This window comes from Pseudophryne corroboree, chromosome 6, assembly GCF_028390025.1.
Source record: "Pseudophryne corroboree isolate aPseCor3 chromosome 6, aPseCor3.hap2, whole genome shotgun sequence".
In the NCBI taxonomy this organism is placed as follows: Eukaryota; Metazoa; Chordata; class Amphibia; order Anura; family Myobatrachidae; genus Pseudophryne; species Pseudophryne corroboree.
In genome coordinates, this window is record NC_086449.1 from 589,988,110 (window position 1) to 590,014,799 (window position 26,690).

The 26,690-nt window shown below is 45.5% G+C and overlaps 1 long non-coding RNA gene across 3 annotated transcripts in view; it reads right to left on the bottom strand.

Annotated features, from left to right (window-relative positions):
- Window positions 1-26,690, bottom strand: part of LOC134933045 (uncharacterized) — a 164,962-nt gene that overhangs the window by 54,492 nt on the left and 83,780 nt on the right. For 2 of the 3 annotated variants that reach the window (XR_010179575.1, XR_010179576.1), the window contains exon 2: window positions 15,895-15,987. This is a non-coding gene — a long non-coding RNA (uncharacterized LOC134933045). Of the gene's footprint in view, window positions 1-15,894; window positions 15,988-17,206; window positions 17,276-26,690 lie in introns of all 3 variants that reach the window. The other variant, XR_010179577.1, reaches the window with a different exon arrangement.

The following is a 26,690-nucleotide window of genomic DNA, read 5'->3' on the forward strand; positions in this document are numbered from 1 at the left end:
AGCACTGCAAATAATCCCATCTTCCCTGTTAAAAAGAGTGGGGGGAGGGGTTACAGATTAGTGCAGGATCTAAGAGGGGTCAACAAAATAGTTGAGAGTCAATTCCCAGTAGTGCCAAATCCAGCTGTCATCCTAATGCAAATCCCTCCCACTGCCAAATTTTTCACTGTGATTGACCTCTGCTCCGCTTTCTTCTCGGTACCTCTGCACCCTGACAGTCAATACTTATTTGCATTCACATACAGGGGAGTTCAGTATACCTGGACTCGCTTACCACAAGGGTTCATAGACAGTCCAAGTATTTTCTCACAGGCCCTGCATGATTGTTTACAGTCTTTCCAACCAGTGAGTGGATCAGTATTGATCCAGTACGTGGATGATTTACTACTGTGTTCAGATTCACTGGAAGCGTCCCTGAGAGATACGAAACAGCTCCTGTTTCATCTTTCAGACACAGGACACAAGGTTTCCAAAGACAAGTTACAATTATGCCAAGCCCGGGTGAAGTATTTGGGACACTGTCTGACACAAGGACTGAGACACCTTACCGCTGATAGAATTCAAGCAATTCGTGACATGACCCTGCCACAAACCCAGCAACAGATTAGAACGTTTTTAGGAATGTGTGGGTATTGCCGTAACTGGATCCCAGGTTTTTCCATACTAGCCCTACCTTTGCAGGAGATGGTCTCATCAAGTAAACCTGATCGGATTTCGCACACAGACGAATCTGAGATGGCATTTGAAAGACTAAAACAGTGCCTAACACAGGCACCGGCATTAGGTATGCCTGACTATGGGAAACCCTTTGAGCTGTACGGAACAGAGAGTGCTGGTTGCGCAGCAGGTGTCTTAACCCAGAAGCATGGTGATGCCAGCAGGCCGGTAGCCTACTACAGCGCTCAGCTAGATACGGTAGCGCGATCCCTCCTCACATGCTTGCGAAGCGTTGCAGCAATAGCATTGCTAGTTACGAAAAGCGAAGATGTAGTGCTAGGACACAACCTCACAATTCATACACCACATGCAGTGTCAGCCTTACTGAATTCTGCCCAAACCAGACACGTCTCATCAGCGCGGTTTACAAGATGGGAATTGGCATTGATGGCCCCCGTAAACATTACCATAAGGAGATGCAGCGCATTAAATCCTGCAACGTATCTCCCAGGTGTGCCTGGACAGGCACAAAGGGTGGAGGATGAGAGTGATGGTGAAGGAGGATTTAATACAGGGGATGACACGCATGATTGTATGGAATATTTGACCCAAAATTTCACGGCAAGGCCTGACATCAGTGACAACCCACTGGAAGAGGTAGATTTTACTTTCTACACTGACGGTAGTTGTCACAGACAGATGGACTCGGGAGACTTGTGTACTGGGTACGCAGTCGTAGATGACCAAGGTACCATAGAAGCAGAACCGCTAGGCCCACCTCACTCAGCACAAGTTGCTGAACTGGTTGCCCTAACCAGAGCATGTGAATTGGCTAAGGGCAAGTCAGCCAATATTTACACAGATTCTAGGTACGCATTCGGAGTAGTCCATGATTTCGGAGCCCTATGGCGCCTCAGAAATTTCATGACGGCAGCTGGCACACCCGTAGCGCATGCAGCCCACATCAAAAGACTTCTAACAGCGATACAGGAACCCGACAGAGTGGCTGTTATCAAGTGTAAAGCTCACACGTATAACCAAGACCCGGTATCACTTGGTAACAGCCGAGCAGACGAAGCTGCTAAATCAGCAGCCGGTACCCCCAGACAAACAGACATCACACAACTGATGGTATTTAATACTGTAAACACACAGAAATTGTGTGAAATGCTAAATTTGTGTTCCCCACAGGAAAGGGCAGTTTGGAGGTCAAAAGGATATGGCCAGGAGTCCTCAGGACTCTGGACAGATGGACAAGGTAAACCAGTGGCACCCAGAGCATACCTTCCAAGTCTAGCGGAAGCAGCACACGGGCTGACTCATCTGGGCAAAGAAGGGATGTGTAAGCTAGTAAGAGCTTATTGGTGCGCCCCAGGATTTTCTTCCCATGCGGGTAAAAGAGCGATGACATGCCTTACCTGCTTGAGGAAGAATATCGGAAAGGCAATACCAACAGAGCCATCCCATATCCCTCCGACAGATGGCCCTTTCCAGGTAATACAAATTGATTTCATACAATTGCCACCTTGTAGAAATTTAAAGTATGTTTTGGTCTGTATTGATGTGTTCTCAAATTGGGTCGAAGCATTTCCCACGGCCACAAATACCGCTGTATTTACTGCAATGAAAATTGTGCAGGAATTTGTGTGTAGGTACGGTATCCCTAGAATAATTGAGAGTGATAGGGGTACCCATTTCACCAGTGGAGTCTTTCAAACAATGTGTAAGTTGATGGGAATTAATAGTAAGCTGCACACTCCGTACCGCCCCCAGGCGAGTGCGAAGGTGGAAAGAGTTAACAGCTCTATTAAAAATAAATTGAGCAAGGTAATGACTGAAACAGGACTGTTGTGGCCTGAAGCTTTGCCAATTGTATTATACAGCATCAGAACCACTCCCAGGTCCCCTCTTAATCTGTCTCCTTTTGAAATTCTGTGTGGTCGACAACCCCATGTTATGATTAACCCCCAGGATGATTTGAAATGTAACAATGAAGTAACCGTAAAGTACTTGGTTAAGATGAGTAAGCAATTGAGGAATCAGAATGATAATCTAAAGTTGGTGATTCCTGATTTGCCAGACAGTAATTGTCATGACATTGAACCTGGGGATTATGTAATGATACGGAATTTTCTACGCTCAGGTTGCCTTATTGACAGATGGGAAGGACCATACCAAGTCTTATTGACCAGCACAACTGCTTTGAAGGTTGCCGAGAGAGAGACTTGGGTCCATACGTCTCATTGTAAGAAGGTTGCGGATCCAGAAAGGTCCCGTGACAAAGAACAGACGGTAGAGGTTGTATCACTAGAGTGTCTGTTCAGGGAAGAGTGAGACGACACCTGAGCGTTGAGAATAATAAGACCAGAAGCTTGTCGAGCCAGATTTCTTTTTCCCATTTGTTATTTTCTCCAGTTCCCACCTCCCTCCTATTTCCCTTCCTCCTTCTTATTTTCTCCTTTTACTCCTCCAAGATGGACTTGCCCCAAGAGACTGTGATACGGATTTTCCTGTTAACCATGATGTTGACCAGAGCAGTCTGTTTCGGTGAGAGTACCATGGAAGTCGAGAAAGGATCTGGAATGGGTTCTGATGACCAGGATGGAGGCGTAGTTTTCCAAGAACAACATAATCACTGAGTAAAGGCGAGTATCAGAAAACGATCTGGTAGCATTGACAATAGAAGGAATTGTGAAGGATTGTTAGCTGAAGAGAACTGCATCTGTAGACATTGTGACAATATAGTTGAGGATGGGTGCATAAAGAAATGTCAGTCCAGTTTTAATATCCATATGGATCGGCATCCATTGAGTGACTATCACTCCTTAGTGGGTAAAGTATTAAATCAGACAGATTGTTGGGTATGCTCTCAAGTACCTCAAGGCCATAGCAAATCAGGACTAGTACCATTCCCTTTAACGGTAGGAGAGGTACTTGAGCTAAGTGGTGGGAGGCCGGTGGACAAGAGGTTTAATATCTCTAGTCCTCCTAGTTTGAAGCTCCACCAGTATCATGTGGATAGATCCTTAGTATGCTTTAACATTTCCAATCCCCGAAAGCCGGGAAATTGGGAAGTGTCATGGAGTAATCAAACCATGACATTTTCACATAGAGCCGACAGATTACCCGTAGATACAGAACTTATACGCCAGATAGCCGACCATAGAAAATTCTTTCGGTATAGATACACCTTAGGAAGTAGGATCATGCGAGTTGGAGAAGTATCACCGGGATACTGTGCACAGATCGTACAAACTGATATGTGCACTAAACAGATGGGAGAATTAGGGTTAGGAGAGTTCACATGGAAAATTTGTAACATGGTAATGTCATACTCCGTCCCATATGTTCTCCCCGATGATGCATATTTCATATGCGGGAGGAAGGCGTATAAGTGGCTTGCCCCAAACTCAGAAGGGTTGTGTTATATTGGAAAAGTACTGCCCGAAGTAATGACTGTATCTCATAACAAAATGAAAGATATACACCGTGGTGCCCAAGCTCCTTATACTCACACTCATTACGAGCACGTCGTTAAAAGGCAACTGACAGAAAGAACAGAGCATCCGGCCTCTGACCTGATCCATGAATCCACCGGGATTCAATTCCTAATCGCGTTAGATATCACTCGTACCGCCAGAGGAGTGTTAAACTATAGATATATATCTGCGCTTGCTAATTTATTAGACAATATCACTGAAATGTATGACGACACGTTCAGGTATACTGGAAGAGAGTTACAAGCCTACAAAACAGAACTGGTTCAGCATAGGATGATTCTCAATTATCTCACAGCAGTGACAGGCGGGTATTGTGTCACCTTGGCTACTCAATATGGAATAAAGTGTTGCACGTATATTACAAACAGCACTGAGGACCCGGTCGAGGTCATAGACCAAAAGATGGATGACATTTTACAATTAAAATGGGAGTTTCGAAGGAAACACAATCTCACACTCGCTACTGTGGGTAATGAGCTGACCAGTTGGGTGTCATGGTTGAACCCACGAAATTGGTTCTCTGGTTTAGGAGAATGGGCACAAGGTATTATTATGGATGTAGGGAAATTTCTTTTGTGTATTCTGGGTGTCATCATATTGGTCGGTCTGATATTTAGATGCGTTCGGGTTTTAGCGAAGCGTAGAAACAGTACCAGGGTGATGAGTCTAAGGAGCGAAGACACTGTACTAACAACGACTAATTTGATTTATGACCCAACGATAGAGACAATGTTGTGATGAAAATGTGATTCCACGGTCCGTTTCTTTCACCCGTTTCTCCTTTGTTTTCCTCCAAGGTACAAAGACATCCGCTTGGAAGAAGAATTTGACAACCTTATATACAGACCACTGATGGACAATGCCATAGACCCCCAATATCCCTAGTGACTTTAAAATCTTACGATAGCCCAACACTTTAAAGATTGTAAGCCTATGGACATTGAGAAAGCTTTTTGCTCAAGCAATTATAGCAAAAGCATCGGGAGACTACAGTCAACGTGTACATCGAGACAAGACACAAGACAAGACCTCAATCAACAAATGTATATTAAACTCACATAGTTTATGACTGCATTTACCATAATTGCTTCTTATCTTCATCTCTACAACCTTCAGGTAATGACACACATAGTCGATAGGGAATATAGGCACAGATATCAGCACTCACATATCCCCCCATTCATGTATCATCAACTAAAATGTGCTCCCCCATTTTGTTGCAACCAAAAGCCGAAAAGAGCTCGGTAAAGTTTGACAGCCCATCCACAGACCCGTCATACGGGATAAGAAGGATTCAAATGTATACTTCGCAATACCTCGAAGCTTGATTTAAAACACGTACGGCACGATGATACATAACCCCTCAAACATGGACTCATACACACATGCTTCTACTATCTCACTAGGTCATACCTTTTTCCCACCTTCCTCTCTTCTCCCTTACCCAATCATAGAAATGTATTTATACATGACATATATTTTTCTCTTTTTTAACTGATTTAGGAAGTGGCAGTTATTGATGACTGCCAAAGGGTGGACTGTCAGAGTCAGAAAAATATCATGCTACACGTTGCCATATATTCACCTCATGCGCGTGCCTGCTGCATGTGCACATTCTCTCCCGTGCGTGCGGATACTCGCAGCCGCGTGATGGCGCCTCGGCCATGCGCTCGAGCGCGTGGTATGTGCATTTATGGTAGAGTTTGTGTGCGTCTAGTGGGCGACTCAATCGCTAGATAATAAATCCATATAGCAGGTTTTATAGGTAATGTTCCCCTTAGTGATAACTGTAAGTTTGTTTAATGTGACTTGTTCACGGACTTGGGAATCACTCTTTACGTGGTACAAAGGGTCTGATTAAGGTAGAACAGTAGTGTCTGGTACCTAACCGAAGAGTATTTTAATAGCAACAATCCGGTGTTGGTTAGGTATAGATTAAACGCTCCTGCGTATAGTTATGGCCATTAGTAGTTTCTGGACATATCCTATATTTGCAGTTCATTATCCATGCGGCGGGAATCCGGAGATTCCCTCCCACCTGAGCTGTTTGAAATAGTCACAGCCCACCTGTTCAAATCCACCTATGACCTTTTGATATAGTGCAGAGAGACATTCCTGTGTCCAATGAACAATAAGGTTGTAGGGCCCTTTGAAGTACACAGTATGTTGTGTATATAAGGGACACTGTCCCCAGACCGGCCAGTACTCTCTCTCTTCAACAGTTATCGCTGATAATTGGAGGACTGGATTCCGGTTGCGCCTACGAGTGTTCCCCGTATGGTATGTTTCTCTGTTGCCACTTTGTTACCCGTGTAATGTTAGCCATTCATTCTCAGTCTATGTATTTGTATTTGCGATTGTTTACTATTGCGTATATTTCTGTCTAGATATCCTGTTAGAATTATATGTTAGTCTGTAGTGTATGACTTGTTAACTGTTTCTCTTTTCGATATAACTAAAAGATTGTTAGTAAAGGTGTTGGAACCTTAGCAAGGTTTCGTGTGTTCATTACATTTGCAGAGGGTAATAGGAGCGTCCCGATCGCTCAAACAGCTTTGGTATTATTAAGGTTAAGCAGCGTTATATCGCTACAGTGTTTCAGTACAAGGTTTACAGCATAAGAGTATCTTTTCTGTGTGTTACATCCAAGGTTTACTGATTGTCATCTTGTGAGCGTCTGCGCCGCTCGTGATCTCCTCGTGGTCTCGAGCGTCCGCTACGCTGGTAGCGTAGCATTACGGTAGTCGCTCACCTATAGCGTGCTCGACACCAAGCGTAAGCTGTGAGCGAGCGTGCCGCATGTGCGTCTCGATCACGGCCGAGCGTATGCTACGCAAAGTGCGTACCCTTACGGTACCCCATACGCCAATTGCGTACTGAGTCTCTTACCCATATATAGTGAATAATATAATCATAATCATAATCAGCATTATCAACAGTGACCACCAGTATATATAGCAGTACGGTACGGAAAGCCACTGCTGTACCTACCTCTGTCGTCAAGTATACTATCCATCTACATTCTATACCTGTGGTGCATTTTAGTTTTGCAGTTTGCTGACACAGTGATTACCAGTATATATAGCAGTACGGTACGGTAGGCCACTGCTGTACCTACCTCTGTGTCGTCAAGTATACTATCCATCTAGATTCTATACCTCTGGTGCATTTCAGTTGTGCAGTTTGCTGACACAGTGACCACCAGTATATATAGCAGTACGGTACGGTAGGCCACTGCTGTACCTACCTCTGTGTCGTCAAGTATACTATCCATCTAGATTCTATACCTGTGGTGCATTTTAGTTTTGCAGTTTGCTGACAGTGACCACCAGTATATATAGCAGTACGGTACGGTAGGCCACTGCTGTACCTACCTCTGTGTCGTCAAGTATACTATCCATCTAGATTCTATACCTGTGGTGCATTTTAGTTTTGCAGTTTGCGGACACAGTGACCACCAGTATATATAGCAGTACGGTACGGAAGGCCACTGCTGTACCTACCTCTGTGTCGTCAAGTATACTATCAATCTACATTCTATACCTGTGGTGCATTTCAGTTGTGCAGTTTCCTGACACAGTGACCACCAGTATATATAGCAGTACGGTGCGGAAGGCCACTGCTGTACCTACCTCTGTATCGTCAAGTATACTATCCATCTACATTTTATACCTGTGGTGCATTTCAGTTGTGCGCAGTATATATAGTAGTAGGCCATTGCTATTGATACTGGCATATAATTCCACACATTAAAAATGGAGAACAAAAATGTGGAGGTTAAAATAGGGAAAGATCAAGATCCACTTCCACCTCGTGCTGAAGCTGCTGCCACTAGTCATGGCCGAGACAATGAAATGCCATCAACGTCGTCTGCCAAGGCCGATGCCCAATGTCATGGTAGAGAGCATGTAAAATCCAAAAAACAAAAGTTCAGTAAAATGACCCAAAAATCAAAATTGAAAGCGTCTGATGAGAAGCGTAAACTTGCCAATATGCCATTTACGACACGGAGTGGCAAGGAACGGCTGAGGCCCTGGCCTATGGTCATGGCTAGTGGTTCAGATTCACATGAGGATGGAAGCACTCATCCTCTCGCTAGAAAAATGAAAAGACTTAAGATGGCAAAAGCACAGCAAAGAACTGTGCGTTCTTCTAAATCACAAATCCCCAAGGAGAGTCCAATTGTGTCGGTTGCGATGCCTGACCTTCCCAACACTGGACGGGAAGAGCTTGCGCCTTCCACCATTTGCACGCCCCCTGCAAGTGCTGGAAGGAGCACCCGCAGTCCAGTTCCTGATAGTCAAATTGAAGATGTCACTGTTGAAGTACACCAGGATGAGGATATGGGTGTTGCTGGCGCTGAGGAGGAAATTGACAAGGAGGATTCTGATGGTGAGGTGGTTTGTTTAAGTCAGGCACCCGGGGAGACACCTGTTGTCCGTGGGACGAATATGGCCATTGACATGCCTGGTCAAAATACAAAAAAAAAAATCAGCTCTTCGGTGTGGAATTATTTCAACACAAATGCGGACAACAGGTGTCAAGCCGTGTGTTGCCTTTGTCAAGCTGTAATAAGTAGGGGTAAGGACGTTAACCACCTCAGCGTGCAAGAGATGCTGTCGGTGGCCCGAAGAATTGCGGGCCACTTTCGGCATTCAGCCACCGCGTGCCGAAGACTGGAGCACCACCAAACACTCCTGAACCTGCCCTGCCATCATCTTAAGCAAGAGGGTGGAATTCAACCCTCTATATGCTTTAGAGGATGGAGGAGCAGCAAAAGGCCATTCAAGCCTATACAGCTGCCCACGATATAGGCAAAGGAGGAGGAGAATGATTTCAACGTTGTGCAAGGTTCTGCAACCCTTTGAACTTGCCACACGTGAAGTCAGTTCAGACACTGCCAGCCTGAGTCAGGTCATTCCCCTCATCAGGCTTTTGCAGAAGAAGCTGGAGACATTGAAGGAGGAGCTAAAACAGAGCGATTCCGCTAGGCATGTGGGACTTGTGGATGGAGCCCTTAATTCTCTTAACCAGGATTCACGGGTGGTCAATCTGTTGAAATCAGAGCACTACATTTTGGCCACCGTGCTCGATCCTAGATTTAAAACCTACGTTGTATCTCTCTTTCCAGCAGACACAAGTCTGCAGAGGTTCAAAGACCTGCTGGTGAGAAAATTGTCAAGTCAAGCGGAACGTGACCTGTCAATATCTCCTCCATCACATTCTCCGGCAACTGGGGGTGCGAGGAAAAGGCTAAGAATTCCGAGCCCACCCACTGGCGGTGATGCAGGGCAGTCTGGAGCGAGTGACGACATCTGGTTCGGACTGAAGGACCTGCCAACGATTACTGACATGTCGTCTACTGTCACTGCATATGATTCTCTCACCATTGAAAGAATGGTGGAGGATTATATGAGTGACCGCATCCAAGTAGGCACGTCAGACAGTCCGTACGTATACTGGCAGGAAAAAGAGGCAATTTGGAGGCCCTTGCACAAACTGGCTTTATTCTACCTAAGTTGCCCTCCCTCCAGTGTGTACTCCGAAAGAGTGTTTAGTGCAGCCACTCACCTTGTCAGCAATCGGCGTACGAGGTTACTTCCAGAAAATGTGGAGAAGATGATGTTCATCAAAATGAATTATAATCAATTCCTCCGTGGAGACATTCACCAGCAGCAATTGCCTCCAGAAAGTACACAGGGACCTGAGATGGTGGATTCCAGTGGGGACAAATTAATACTCTGGGTCGCTTAGCTTAGTCACACAGCTACCTCATTGCGCCTCTTTTTTTCTTTGCATCATGTGCTGTTTGGGGACAATTTTTTTAATCTGCCATCCTGTCTGACACTGCAGTGCCACTCCTAGATGGGCCAGGTGTTTGTGTCGGCCACTTGGGTCGCTTAGCTTAGTCACACAGCGACCTTGGTGCGCCTCTTTTTTTTTGCATCATGTGCTGTTTGGGGACAATTTTTTTGAAGTGCCATCCTGCCTGACACTGCAGTGCCACTCCTAGATGGGCCAGGTGTTTGTGTCGGCCACTTGTGTCGCTTAGCTTAGCCATCCAGCGACCTCGGTGCAAATTTTAGGACTAAAAATAATATTGTGAGGTGTGAGGTGTTCAGAATAGACTGAAAATGAGTGTAAATTATGGTTATTGAGGTTAATAATACTATGGGATCAAAATGACCCCCAAATTCTATGATTTAAGCAGTTTTGTAGGGTTTTTTTGTAAAAAAAAACGAATCCAAAACACACCCGAATCCGACAAAAAAATTTCAGGGAGGTTTTGCCAAAACGCGTCTGAATCCAAAACATGGCCGCGGAACCGAATCCAAAACCAAAACACAAAACCCGAAAAATGTCCGGTGCACATCACTAGTACAACTGCATTTTTTAGGACACTGGTGACTCTTTCTGACGTCTGTGTACATTTTCGGTATCGCCTGCCTAGAGAAATGGAACCTAGATGGTATTTGGTACCGGGGACAGAGTACCTCATTCAATTCTCTAGTTCCCTGTGAATTAACGGTGGATACCGGAAACACGTTTCTCACCACCCAGGCTGCCAAGGCCTGAGTTATCCGCTTTGCAGCATGATGACTGCTGTGATATTTCATCTTCCTCGCAAAGGACTGTAGGACAGTCAATTGCTTACTGGAAGTAGTACAAGTGGTCTTCCGACTTCCCCTCTGGGATGACGATCGACTCCCAGCAGCAACAGCAGCAGCGCCAGCAGCAGTAGGCGTTACACTCAAGGATGCATCGGAGGAATCCCAGGCAGGAGAGGACTCGTCAGACTTGACAGTGACATGGGCTGCAGGACTATTTGCTTTCCTGTCAAGGAGGAAATTGACACTGAGGGAGTTGGTGGTGTGGTTTGCAGGAGCTTGGTTACAAGAGGAAGGGATTTAGTTGTCAGTGGACTGCTTCCGCTGTCATACAAAGTTTTTGAACTTGTCAATGACTTCTGATGAATGCGCTCCAGGTGACGTATAAGGGAGGATGTTCCTAGGTGGTTAACGTCCTTACCCCTACTTATTACAGCTTGACAAAGGCAACACACGGCTTGACACCAGTTGTCCGCATTTCTGTTGAAATAATTCCACACCGAAGAGGTGATTTTTTTTTTGTATTTTGACCAGGCATGTCAATGGCCATATTCGTCCGACGGACAACAGGTGTCTCCCCGGGTGCCTGACTTAAACAAACCACCTCACCATCAGAATCCTCCTTGTCAATTTCCTCCCCAGCGCCAGCAACACCCATATTCTCATCCTGGTGTACTTCAACAGTGACATCTTCAAATTGACTATCAGGAACTGGACTGCGGGTGCTCCTTCCAGCACTTGCAGGGGGCGTGCAAATGGTGGAAGGGGCCACCTCTTCCCGTCCAGTGTTGGGAAGGTCAGGCATCGCAACCAACACAATTGGACTCTCCTTGGGGATTTGTGATTTAGAAGAACGCACAGTTCTTTGCTGTGCTTTTGCCATCTTAACTCTTTTAAGTTTTCTAGCAGGAGGATGAGTGCTTCCATCCTCATGTGAAGCTGAACCACTAGCCATGAACATAGGCCAGGCCCTCAGCCGTTCCTTGCCACTCCGTGTCGTAAATGGCACATTGGCAAGTTTACGCTTCTCCTCAGACGATTTTGATTTAGATTTTTGGGTCATTTTACTGAGCTTTTGTTTTTTGGATTTTACATGCTCTCTACTATGACATTGGGCATCGGCCTTTGCAGACGATGTTGATGGCATTGAATCGTCTCGGCCATGACTAGTGGCAGCAGCTTCAGCACAAGGTGGAAGTGGATCTTGATCTTTCCCTATTTTACCCTCCACATTTTTGTTCTCCATTTTTTAATGTGTGGAATTATATGCCAGTAATATATGAATAGCAATGGCCTACTGTACTGTACTAGGGGGGTAATTCTGAATTGATCGCAGCAGGAACTTTGTTAGCAGTTGGGCAAAACCATGTGCACTGCAGGGGAGGCAGATATAACATGTGCAGAAAGAGTTAGATGTGGGTGGGTTATTTTGTTTCTGTGCAGGGTAAATACTGGCTGCTTTATTTTTACACTGCAATTTAGATTGCAGATTGAACACACTACACCCTAATCTAACTCTCTCTGCACATGTTAAATCTGCCTCCCCTGCAGTGCACATGGTTTTGCCCAACTGCTAACAAAATTCCTGCTGCGATCAACTCGGAATTACCCCCTATAGGTATACGGCTGGTCACCAAAATGCTGCACTGTCCTACTATATACTGCTCACAATAATGCAGCACAGAGATAGTATACTTGACACAGAGCTGCAAGATACAGCAATGGCCTACTGTACTGTACTATATGTATACTGCTGGTCACCAAAATGCTGCACTGTCCTACTATATACTGCTCACAATAATGCAGCACAGAGATAGTATACTTGACACAGAGCTGCAAGATACAGCAATGGCCTACTGTACTGTACTATATGTATACTGCTGGTCACCAAAATGCCGCCCTGTCCTACTATATACTGCTCACAATAATGCAGCACAGAGATAGTATACTTGACACAGAGCTGCAAGATACAGCAATGGCCTACTGTACTGTACTATATGTATACTGCTGGTCACCAAAATGCTGCACTGTCCTACTATATACTGCTCACAATAATGCAGCACAGAGATAGTATACTTGACACAGAGCTGCAAGATACAGCAATGGCCTACTGTACTGTACTACTATAATTATATACTGGTGGTCCCCAGTCCCCACAATGCAGCACACTGAGCACAGATATTTGCAGCACACTGAGCACATATATTGAGCGTTTTAAGGCAGAGAACGTATATATTTTCAGCACACTGAGCACAGATATTTGCAGCACACTGGGAACAGATATTTGCAGCACACTGAGCACAGATACGGAGCTTTTCAGTGAGAGAACGCAGCCACGTCCTCTCCGTTCAATCTCCAATGCACGAGTGAAAATGGCGGCGACGCGCGTCTCTTTATATAGAATACGAATCTCGCGAGAATCTGACAGCGGGATGATGACGTTCGGCCGCGTTCGGGTTAACCGAGCAAGGCGGGAAGATCCGAGGCTACCTCGGAACCGTGTAAAATAGGTGAAGTTCAGGGGGGTTCGGATCTCGGAGAACCGAACCCACTCATCTCTAATAATAAAGTATATAACATGGCACAGTGTAAGTAGCAAGTACGTGGTTATGTTGGCTGTTGCCATTTTATACAGGATATACTGCCCAATGCTGGACCTGTTCCATTTTTAGTCTGCAGATCATTAAGTTGCCTGCATTATTATTCTGTTTTTCTGTGTTATTCTGCTGATCTGTATCTTGAAGAATAAATGAACAAACACAAAAGTAGGTTCCTACTGCAATTCCATTCATGACATAAGAACAATACTAATGACTGCAATTACCAGCTCAGCAACCAGGAAAATGTATCATCTTCTATATTCCATCTGCCAAGTTTTCAGTTTATGATAAATGGTTTATTGTTTAAAAAGACAAAACATCTGAAGGGTGTACAGCAAACTATTAGCTTATTAAACATACTGGCAAAATGTAAAATCCAAATACCCTCATTCAAACATATAGAATATTATTTGCTTACAAACGGCAAATGTGCAGAAACCCATAACAACCAATCAGATACATAATTGTCTACATCCATCAAAAGACCGTTGTTGATTACTATAGTTTATAAAGCAATTACAGTTTGAAGACTAATTATACTGTAGGTTATAAAGCAATTACAGTTTGAAGACTAATTATACTGTAGGTTATAAAGCAATTACAGTTAGAAGACTAAGGGGTCTATTCTTGAAGCAGTGAAAAGTGTGGAGAAGTGAGCCAGTGGAGTAGTTGCCCATGGCAACCAATCAGCATTGATGTAACATTTATAATTTGCATACTATAAAATTATACAGAGCAGCTGATTGGTTGCCATGGACAACTTCTCCACTGACTCGCTTCTCCACACTTGTTTTACTGCTTCGTGAATAGAACCCCAGAAACACAAAAACATGTAGGGCAAATACAGTAGCCTCTGAATTGCAGGCACTTGGGGAGATTAGCCACTAGACTTTAAGCAACAATAATTTAAAAGGCAATCCCAAAATGGATTAGTATTTAAAATCACTGCCACTTTACATCTAGTAGCTAAAGTACAGACAACTTGCAGGTGCCCATAAGGTGATATGCCGTAAGGGAGGTACACACGGAGAGATCCGTGCTTAAATTCTAAGCAAGCTGCCCCACGCGTCGCTATCGCCGACTCTAGATTTGGCATGCATGCATGCCAAATCTAGTAGATAGCTCACTTCACTGCTCTGTGAAGTGAGCACCCCCCCTCCCCCCATCTCTCCCCCCCCCCCCCCCCCCCCTTGCTCAGCACACATTGCGCTGAGCGGGGGGAGAGATGTGTGCTGAGCGGTCTGTGCTAGATCGCTCAGTACACATCTCCCCCGTGTGTACGGGTCTTTAGTTAAAAGGGAACCAGGTCACCCCGGTGTTATGACTTTTGCTGAGCTGATGAGGGTACTGCCAAATACAGCAAAAGGCTATAGTAACCCATTGCTACTATATTATTCTCACTGTAGGTGCATTAGTAATGCCCATTGCTGACATACAATTGGCATATGGGGGCCTTAAATATGCATAAATAATGTTACCTCAATGTCATGTTTAGTTGCTACAATAGAGGTTGATGTATCGGGTATCTGGTCTTTAGGTGGACAGTAAAAAGGTGGACAGTCAATAGGTCGACCACTATTGGTTGACTTGTGTTATGTTGACATGGTCAGAAGGTCGATATGAGAATGTTTGACTCAGCATTAGGTCGACATGAGTTTTTCACTATTTATTTTTCCATTTTTATATCTTTTTCATACTTCACCATCCTTGTGGCCTATGATTGGGAACAGTAACCTGTGGGAGCGCAGCAGTAGTGGAGCAAGGTGCCTCGCCCAAAGCATGGTGTATGAAGCGAGCCATGCGAGGGGATGCAGTACACTCATTGGAGGTCCATGTGCTAAAATTAAAAAATGTACACCCCAAAAACCTAAAAAACCCATGTCGACTTTTTTATGTCAACCATTATCATGTCGACCTTGTGTTGTGTTGACCCTTTTTTCATATCGGCCTTGTGCAAGTTGACCTTTTTGGGTCCACCTAGAAGATACTGTCGACCAATGAACCATACTCAATGTATCGAGTAGAAAAAAAAGAGTGAAAAAGTGGACCAGTGTATAAGTTGCCCATAGAATCCAATCAGCTTTTACCTGTAATTTTTAAAAATACACTTGATAAATGTTACCTCAAAGATGATTGGTTGCTATGGGCTATGGGATGATTGTCTCCACTGGTCCATTTCTCCACTCTTTTCACTTCTTGTTACATCAACCCATGGTTATGGAAATCTTTGTGGTGTGTGCACATATGCCCCGCCAGCACCAGCCCCACCTGACTTTCTAGTTATAGAACTGACAGATGTATATAAAAACACACAGAATGTACAGTCATTAAATATTTAAAGCATATTAGCTCAAGAATCAGCTGGAATTGAATTCCTTCATTAAAGCATATTAGCCTTAGAATTATGCAGAGATGATTCTCTGTAAGGGATTACTGTAGGTAAAGACTTTTTAGCGTACTGCCAATGTATAATAAATGTGAGGATGTTGGCTCCTTTGTTACAGGAATAATAGCTGTGACCTATCTCACCTTTGGATCCATTTCCTAGCCGATAGTCTCACAATGGAGGCAATTACCGTATGTGACCAGCTTGACTTTTCTTGTCTAGGCAAAGACCTTTTCCTTTCAATTGAAAAAAAAAAAACAGAAAAAAAACAACAAAAAACAAGATTTAATTGTAATAACACTGTGAGATGAATTCTATATACACTGTATCATATTAAATAAAAGTAATAGAAGTAATTATTAATAATAAAAGTGTTAGTAATTTATTGACAGTGAGGTAGATGAACTAAGCAGGGAAAAGAGTGGAGAAGTGAGCCAGTGGAGAAGTTACCCATGGCAACCAATCAGCTGCTCTGAATAATTTTATACTATGCAAATTATAAGTGTTACTTCACTGCTGATTGGTTGCCATGGGCAACTTCTCCTCTGGCTCACTTCTCCACTCTTTTCACTGCTTAGTACATCTTGTTAGTTGACTTCTGTGAACATTTATTTCGTTTCGTGCTATTATTTATACTTATAGAACTCCTAACTGTCATGTTACAGGCAAAAATGACAGTTAGTGAGCTGATTGGTTGGTACTTTACATCTCTCCATTTTACCTCTCTCCAAGGCTTAGTATATAGACCCCTTAGTTATTTATAACTAAAACAATAGTGCATCTAACAAAACTAAAACACAGGGACTAACTGAATATGCCCCTGGTGTGTTAAAAGAAATTACTGCGCTGACTTTGAGAGGTCAAATACTGTAGGTAGCTCCACATTTTTACCTATGTTAGGTCTTCTGTAGAACAAGAGACCAGTAATAGCATGCCTCACAGGTGGTTTCAGGACTCCATTACATTTTACAAGACCCCACAATGTTACAGACTCTCCTGACGTGCTCAGTGAAAGTCTGATATCCCCTTTGCCGTCACAGAATAGGTACAGTGCACTTTGCAGGTGGATAGTGGACTAGTTTACAGAAAGTACAGCAATACATACAATTTGACATTAACCAGACAACACAAGGCAAACAACTTGGGGGAGATGTATCAAATCTTCAAAAGAGTGGAAAGCAAGAAGCTGCATATAGCATCAATTAGCTTCTACCTATCGTTTGATAGAATTTGCTTTATAAATAAATGCTAGCTAAGCAGCTTATTGGGTGTTATGGGCAGCATTTTCACTTATCATCTTCACTCTTTAGAAGGGACCATATATTTGATCTCCAAAAACCCTAAGGGGAAGATGTACTAAGCAGTGAAAAGAGTGGAGAAGTGAGCCAGTGGAGAAGTTGCCCATACTGGAGTTTTTGCTACAGACCTCGCTCCGGTGTTACTCCTAATGGTTACCTTTGGAGTCACCTCCGATCTCCCTCCAGTCGGTTTGTACGGGAAGATTGCTGCTTTTACCGCTGCTCACTGAGGAGAGAAGGTCTATTACTCAGGTTACCGGCCACTGACGAGGGAAGCCACCTTAGGAACTGCCTCTGTGGGAGGGGAGCCTGCGTTACCTCCTCTCTAGCCGTGTAATATATAGAGACATCACACCTCTCTGGTAAGTTGCCACATCATCACCCTCAGCAACAGGTCCCATCATCATCCTAAGTCCCCTGTCCCATCACCATCCTCTGCCCCATCACCATCCTCAGACCCCTGCCCCATCACCATCCCCAGCCCCTCACCTTCTTCAGCCACAGCCCATTTACTCTCCTCAGCCCCATCACTATCCTCAGCCCGATGCACCATCACCATCCTCAACCCAGAGCCGTCTTAACAGCAGTGTAGGCCCCTAGGCACAGCAATGCACTGGGGCCCCTACCCACCCACCAGCAGTAGGGATGGGGGGTGCTATCAGCGGCATCTTTGATGTTCCGCGGGGGGGTAGGGGGGTTCTATCTTTCGCTCAGCATGTAGGACCTGGAGAAATAATTTCTGCTAATTACTCTTTACTGCACAAATGGGGCGGGAATGAGAACACTAAACTGTAGAAGGGGACATTGTGCTGAATGAAGGGGCCCTGGAACATAACTTCCAGGGTGGTATGGGGTGTTTAATACACAGGGGAGGGGTGGATAGTGGAGTGGGCTTAATATTCATAATTTTCCGGGAGTCAGGGCAGCTTGCTTTACTGCAGATATCTCCAGTTCCTGGAAATAGTTTTCTTAGCTTTAATGGGATAAAAAAAACTAGAGTCCCACCTTTCAGGAGATACTGGGGACTTGGGGATCAGACTTCAGGAGCCAGAGCAATCCACCAACAAATATATAAAACTGCATATTAGGCGTTTGGAGCTGGAGCAGGGACCAGCAGCTTGAAGGCTGATATTTCTGGTTCTGGGCACAGTAGAGACAAGCTGCCAGTGTCTACTGAAGGGGAGAGTCCCAGCTTTTGGAGTGTACCCTCAGAAAAACTCTGAGTCAGCCAGAACCCGAGATATCTGGCTGGGAAGAACAATTAACAGGCTTGGATGGGGACCACTGCTTTGAAGTCGGATATCTCCGGTTCCCCATGGCCGATTTTCAAAAATCTGGTACCCCTGGAAAGAGGGGACCCTCAGCTATCAGCCTAGGGCCCTTTTACTCCTGGGGCCCTTGGGCAAGAGCCCATTGAGCCCATACGAAAAGACGGCCCTGCCTCAACCCATCTTTTTCAGCCACAGCCCATTGACCCTCCTCAGCCCCCAGCCCCATCACCTTCCTCAGCCCCCAGTCTCATAGCTTTCCTCAGCCCCCTACTCCATCACTTTCCTCAGCCCCGTCTACTTCCACCGCAGCCTGCCTCAGCGCGGACGGGGACAATGTGCGGCAATGTGACCTATGCCGTCATGCCGCTGTGCCGCATCTCGGGCCACGTCTGGGAAGAGCCAGTGCTGGCTGGGCAAGGCCAAATTGCATAGGACCTGCACCGTGGGTAACTGTCCCAGCAGTGCTGCCTGGTGCCCTCTGAAGTTTCCTGTGCCTGGAACTCACGCTCCATCAGAATCACTATCCCTACACCCCTGACAACAGGTCATGGTTTGTGGATTTATTTAATCATGCACAGGTGAGTTCATCTCTCTGCTGGGTCAGTAATTATGAAACATGACCTGTTAAAGGTACTAGACTAGAGGGCAGTGGCGGATTGGTGTGCCGGGACGCCGGACAGGATTCCGTTTGGCCAGTCCGGCATCCCCACATTGGCTGGCCGTCACCCCCTATGCAGGCCACAGCCGCGTTCACGGCAGCCGGGCAGCGTTAAGTGAAGCACCCAGTGAAGCATTTAAAAAGTGGCCACCGTCGGAGCAGCTGCGCATGCACAGCTGCTCCGACGGCGGCCATTTTGTAAATGCCTCACAGAGCTTCTGCACATGCGCAGAAGCTTCACTTAATGCTACCGTGATGGTAGATGCTGTGATCGCGGCCGCGGCTGATAGCCTGCTTAGTGGATGACGATAGCAGCTGCGGCTGGTGGCTGGCGGCGGTCTGCATAGGCGGTGACAGCCAGCCAATGAGTGCTGTGTTTTATATGTGATTTAAGATTAACTATAAATGTATTTTTGCTGCAGAGTGACGGCCAGCCAATGAGGGGCAACATTACTGACGGCTCCACCTCCCGCCAGCGGCATCACGTGTTCCGCCTCCCCTTCAGCTCCTCCGTCACGGTAGATGCTAAATCCTAGGTACCTGTGATGTCAGGGGGCAGAGCAAGGACAGCAGTATACTACTTTCAGTATCCACGCCACCAACTATTACCTTTACCATGCCTGAAGTGTGGCGAGCGAAGCGAGCACACGAGGGTCCATTTCTGGACCCTTTGCCGAACTTGCTCCTCTCCTTCTCTTACGTGTCACTTGGGTCAAATGTCCCTTAGCCCACTAGGAAACAGACACAACCCCTCCGTCACACTGTACAAAGGAGTGGCTGCTGATAAAACTTGGACGCGGCAACCAGCTAATTCTGACTGCGTGACACACCAATTGTGTGACAGTCAGCAAGTACTGTCTACTCTACTCTACTACATTTAATAATTATATAGTGTGCCTGACTGCTGCATCATATACATTTTATATATTAGTATAACGTGCTCTACCTGGTGTATAATGTGCTCTACCTGGTGCAATGTGTATAATGTGTTCTGCCCTTTGCAATGTGTGTAAAGTGCTCTGCCTGGTGCAATTTGAATAATGTGCTCTACCTGGTGCAATTTGAATAATGTGCTCTACTTGGTGCAATGTGTGTAAAGTGCTCTGCCTGGTGCAATATGAATAATGTGCTCTACCTGGTGCAATGTGTGTAACGTGCTCTGCCTGGTGCAATATGTATAATGTGCTATACCTGGTGCAATGTGTATAATGTGCTTTACCTGGTCCAATGTGTATAATGTGCTTTGCCTGGCGCAAAGTCAGTGGCGTAACTAGAAATTTTTCTCCCCCAAGCCAAAAAATTCTTCGGCGCCCCCCCCCCCTCATGCTCCATAATTGGGAGCAAGAAAGGGATAAATATGCGCGCGCCGAAGGTGCGCGCGGCAACAAAGGGGTGTGGTTTCATTGGAATGGGCGTGGTTTTGCATAAAGGGGCGTGGCATTGCAGGAAAAGACTACCTTATACCCCAGTTTTGCAACCTGCACGCCCATACGTTGGCCACCACAGGAAAGAAAAATAATCCTGATTCATGCCCCTTACATTATTTGTCATTTTTCCTCCTTATAGTAATGCCCAGTATACATTATGCCACATACTGCAATGGCCCTTAGACATTATGCCACACACAATAATGCACATGACACAATATGCACACACTGTAATGCCCCCGACACATTATGCCACACACCGTAATGCCTGTGACACATTATGCCACACACCGTAATGCCTGTGACACATTATGACAGGAATCGCAATGCCCGTTATACATTATGCTACACACTGCAATGCCCCTGATACATTATAGCACATACAATGTCTGTGACACATTATGACACACACCGCAATGTCCGTGATACATTATGCCACACACTGCAATGACCTTGAGACATTATACCACAATGCCTGTGATATAGTATACCATACACTGTAATGCCTGTGACACATACCGCAATGCCCTGCCCGTTATACCCTATACCACACACCGCAATGCCAGTTATGTATTATGCCACACTGCAATGACCCTGAGACATTATACCACATACCACAATGCCCGTGATATAGTATACCACACACCGTAATGCCTGACACATTATGACACACACCGCAATGTCCGTGATACATTATGCCACACACTGCAATGACGCTGAGACATTATACCACATATCACAATGCCCGCGATATAGTATACCATACACCGTAATGCCTGTGACACATTATGACACACACCGCAATGTCCGTGATACATTATGCCACACACCGTAATGCCCATTACACATTAAGTCCTACAGTAAGGCTTCTAATTACTTTTCAATTACCTGCTCGTTGTCAGGGGTTTCATGCACTGGGTGTCATGCTCGTTGCCAGGGGTTTCATGCTCTTGGTTCCATGCACGGTGCCAGGGGTTTTCATGCTCAGGGTGTCATGCTCGTTGCCAGGGGTTTCATGCACTGGGTGTCATGCTCGTTGCCAGGTGTTTCATGCACTGGGTGTCATGCTCGTTGCCAGGTGTTTCATGCACTGGGTGTCATGCTCGTTGCTAGGAGGTAGTCCTTGTTGCTAGGGCTGTGCTCCCAGTGCCACATATGTCCCCAGTGCCAGATATTCCCCCACGGTGCCAGGTACTCACATGCCCCAGTGCCAAATATAGCCCCCCCCATGTGCCAGGTACACATATACCCCCCCCCCCCCCAGTGCCACATATGCCCCAAGTGCCATATATTCCCCCCCAGTGCCAGATATTCCCACAGTGCCAGATATTCCCACAGTGCCAGATATTCCCCCCCAGTGCCATATATGCCCCCAGTGCCAGATATTCCCCCCCAGTGCCATATATGCCCCCAGTGCCATATATGCCCCAGTGCCAGATATTCCCCCCCCACACACCCCCGCGCCGCTGCTGCTTTTTGGTGGGACACGGAGGGCACAGCTCGCCTCTCCTGTGTCCCTCCCACTGCATCATCTCCGGCGGCCGCGGGTCTAATAGGGGGAAGTGCCGGTTCGTGAGCCAATTAGAGCTCACGGATGGCACTTCCCCCTATTAGACCCGCGGCCGCCGGAGATGATGCAGGAGGGACACAGGGAGGCGCGCTGTGCCCTCCGTGTCATTCCAACAAGCGGCGGAGGGAAGGAGACCGCAGACTGACATGCGGACGCTCGTCCGCATGTCAGTCTGCTGTAAATCAGTGGCGCCCCCGCATCCCCTCACCCCCAAGCCACCGCGAGGGCTGCGGGGGCAGTAGTTACGCCACTGCGCAAAAAGTGTATAACATGCTCTGCCTGGTGTAATGTGTATAATGTACTTTACCTGGTGCAATGTGTATAATGTGCTCTGCCTGGCGCAAAGTGTATAATGTGCTTTACCTGGTGCAATGTCTATAATGTGCTCTGCCTGGCGCAAAGTGTATACTGTGCTCTACCTGGAGCAAAGTGTAGAACGTGCTCTATCTGGCGCAATATGTATAACATGCTCTACCTGGCGCAGTGTGTATAGGAGGTTCTACCTGGTGCAATGTGTATAAGCGGCACTACTGTGTGGTGTAATGTGAATTGGCACTGTTATATGGCCACGCCCCTTCTCCATGAAGCCACTGCCCCTTGCAGTGCGCACTTCCAATCCCTGCATATAGGACTTCTGAGCAGTAATCCTGCCCACTTGACAGACTCCACCCCCTCAACAGACCCCACCCTATTAAGGCTGCTTCCAGAAATTTCCTGGGCTGGTTTTTGATTCCAATTCGCCCCTGCTAGAGGATTAGAGTTGAGAACTACTGTGTTAAAAGAACAGTGTGCAGTGGTTTGGTAAAATGTTATGTTAGTTTGTAGTGTTTAAATGAATTTGATTCAAATTGTTCAATTGTATTATTTACATTGCCTTGTAATGACACACACAACCAAAATATGTGGATTGCTAGTGTTTGGTGACAAAGATGGGCACAAATATTAGTTCTCCTAAACCTCCTAATGGCTGATGTGTGCCTCCATTCTAACAGTAAAACAACCTATACCCTTATAATAAGAATAAAGACATGGAGACTTGAATTTGGCAGAAAGTTGTTAGCTATTTATTGTAACCCTAGCCACTAGAAAAACCTGTAAAAGAAAATATTAAATTAGCATATAATATTAACCGAATATGGTGGCAGAAAAAAGAACGGCTAAAAACCCACTGAAGATAACCTCAAAGACATTAAAACTAAAACAATCCTAATCTACCACAAAAACCATACATAGGTATCCAACTCAGACCTCCACGCTGACTACCCACCCTGATGGGTGATGACGCTGCCCCCTGTCGGGTGATCTAGCGGCCTTAAAAGTCAATGGAGGTGAGTGCACCTAAACCACACCAACACCGTAAAAACTGTGACTAACAAGCCAAACCAGAACCTGCCGTTCTTTTCCGCCAAACAAAAAGCCAACGAGAAAACCACTACAGGTTGAGTACCCCATATCCAAATATTCCGAAATACGGAATATTCCGAAATACGGACTTTTTTGAGTGAGAGTGAGATAGTGAAACCTTTGTTTTCTGATGGCTCAATGTACACAAACTTTGTTTAATACACAAAGTTATTAAAAATATTGTATTAAATGACCTTCAGGCTGTGTGTATAAGGTGTATATGAAACATAAATGAATTGTGTGAATGTACACACACTTTGTTTAATGCACAAAGTTATTAAAAATATTGGCTTCAATTACCTTCAGGCTGTATGTATAAGGTGTATATGAAAAATAAATGCATTCTGTGCTTAGATTTAGGTCCCATCACCATGATATCTCATTATGGTATGCAATTATTCCAAAATACGGAAAAATCCGATATCCAAAATACCTCTGGTCCCAAGCATTTTGGATAAGGGATACTCAACCTGTACTAACAACCTAAAGCCACAAAACTCCGTGCCTAATCAAACTAAACATGGGGTGGGAGGGCGGGAAGGCAAACTAAAAGAGACCCCTAATGCCCTATACGTTCCCTATATATACTGGTCCCTCCCCTACCTATAATTGGCTGTAACCTGTCATGTCATTCTGGTCCACACCCATCACAGGAGGTTTAACTCTCTCCATTCCCATGTCTGTCATTCTGTTCTCCGTATATTAAATGTGCTGTGTATGGCCTCCACCGTTTTAGTGACGGAAACGGATTCTGCTACATGTCAGGTACAGTAGCTTAGGAACATGTGCTTTGCAATTTTTTGCTGTTGTCCAGTAACCAATAATGATTGATAAATGGCTTAGAATTGATGGATAACCTAAGCTTCATTCCCACAGATGTTTATTTTATGCTTAAAAACACTTTGACGTCCATTTTTTAGTAGCATTTGGAGATCAGGTCTCCCCAAGGCGTTTGCCTATAGTTATTTAAATTTAAAAAAAACCATGGCAAGATGTGTTGAGAATTCCAGAAGGTAATATTAATAGGAATCTTTACAGTAGAAACAAAGGCTAGACATTCTAATGACCTCCACTGTGATCATTCAGCTTTGCTCAACTATCAAGTCACTCCCGACTCACTGTGCTGTCAGGATAATTATGATTGCTGTTATTTTATAATTGCATTGACTGCACATTTGTTAAAAATAATCTATTTCAAATCCTATAAAGAGTTCATCAAATCAAAAGGGCATTTTATTCCAAAGTGTCCTCCTCTGCAAACCTCTAAAGAAAATCACAGGCTTGCACTGAGTTGTTACATTATTCATTACATCAAGCCATAGATGCGTACTTGTCTTACATGTCTGTGTTTTTTTAACCAAGACAAGGCTGAGGGCATGAAATTCAGATGTTTCCACAGAGAATTTATTCCTTAGCATTCATCAGCATCTCAGCTTTAACCTTGCTAGACTTCTGAATGTTAAATCTGGCACTTGCATGTGTGTTTAATTCCTACATAAAGTGTGATATGGCATTATTTCTATAGAGCATCATCTCTACTGAGATGCAATTCATCTTACATATACATTGTGGGCCTGGCTCTGTGACTGACATGGCTGAGACGGCCCTTGCGTCTTTTGTCATGATAATCCTCGCGTCTTTTGCTGAAGTAGCATCTGCATCGCGACTTCATGCTAATGCCACTACTCAGCTGTTCCTTGGTTTGCACCGTACTCACAAATGCCTGCGACACTCCCGTAAGACACAAACTAGTTAGCCACCCCCATGTTACCGCCCAGTCACAACCCATACATTTTTGTTACTGTGCATCTAAATTTGTGCTGCGTTCTAGACTAACAATATCAGAATGCATGTGTGCTCCGGCCCTGACGCATGAGCAGCCAAAAACATTGCTCTACTGCATCCAACATTAGAGATGGCCATCGACCATCGATGATTCCAAATCATTGATGGTTTATGGCCAATGTTGAATGTTTTTGCCATCGATGGTAGAGAACCAGATGGTTTCTCTCCATCAATGGCACAGCCTAAACAAATATTTTATTTATTTATTTTATTTTGCAAGGTGCCAGGAAACGGAGCATAGCTCCGCCCCCGACACCCGCTAAGCCCTGCCAACATTTTTTGATTGGCTCGTGGCCCGGCTAGCACCCTATCCAACATAGCCGCTGTGTCCGACTTAGAGAGAACATTACGGAGAGAGTGTATTTCCTCAGCAACTTCATGTATATTGGCCCTCATTCCGAGTTGATCGCACCAAGCAACTTTTTGCAGCTGGTGCGATCAACTAATCTCCGCCTACGGGGGAGTGTATTTTAGCACAGCAGGGCTGCGAATGCTTGTGCAGCCCTGCTATGCTAAAAAAATTTCCTGCAAAACAAGACTAGCCCTAGACCTACTTACCCTGTGCGACGGATCCAGCGATGCAGGTCCCGACTTTGATGTCAGACATCCGCCCTCCATTCGCCTGAGCACGCCTGAGTTTTTCTTACCACTCCCCGAAAATGGCTGTCCATCTTCTTGTGATCGCCGCTGCGATCACATTTGTTGCTGGCGCCGTTGTTGCCCAGTGAAGATAGTCACCAGGCAACGATGCGCGTGCACAATGTGTCCGCCGCACATGCGCATTTCCGACCCATTCGCACCGCAGCGAAGAACCGCTGCATGCGAACGGCAGGGACGTGCAGTCAGGGGAGGCAGATCCTCACCTATCATTCCCCTGTCATATTTTACAGTTTTGACTATAAAAATGATTGGAATAACACAAAGAAGATGCTCATATCTTCTAAGCATATTCTTTGTATTATTGCAAGCATTTTATAGATAAAACTGGCCAGAGCTGCAGGGAGAGACAGAGATGAGGCAGCCTGAGCTGAGCCTCATCTCACACACTGTCAGAGCCTGCCTGTACAGAGGGGCGGGGCTACACAGCAGCCAATCAAGCTGCTTAGAAAGGAGAAATGGGAGACATGCCTCAGTGTGGGTGTGTGTGTGTGAGCTCTGATGGGCAGCTCGGATTGGCCATGTGACCAATCCAGAAAGTGCAGGAACACTTACAACGGAGCAGAGCAGCGTGACAGGGAAGGAGGGAGATGGGGATCTGAAGTGCCAGCAGCAGCCACCCGTACACAGTGACTGTGTGTGTGTGTGTGTGTGTGTGTGTGTGTGTGTGTGTGTGTGTGTGTGTGTGTGTGTGTGTGTGTGTGTGTGTGTGAATCATCTGTAGCGAGTGTGGGGACAGGGATAGGATGTATGTATCTGCGTGTGGGGACTGGATTGTATGTGAGTGTGGGGGGGGGGGCATCTGTAGT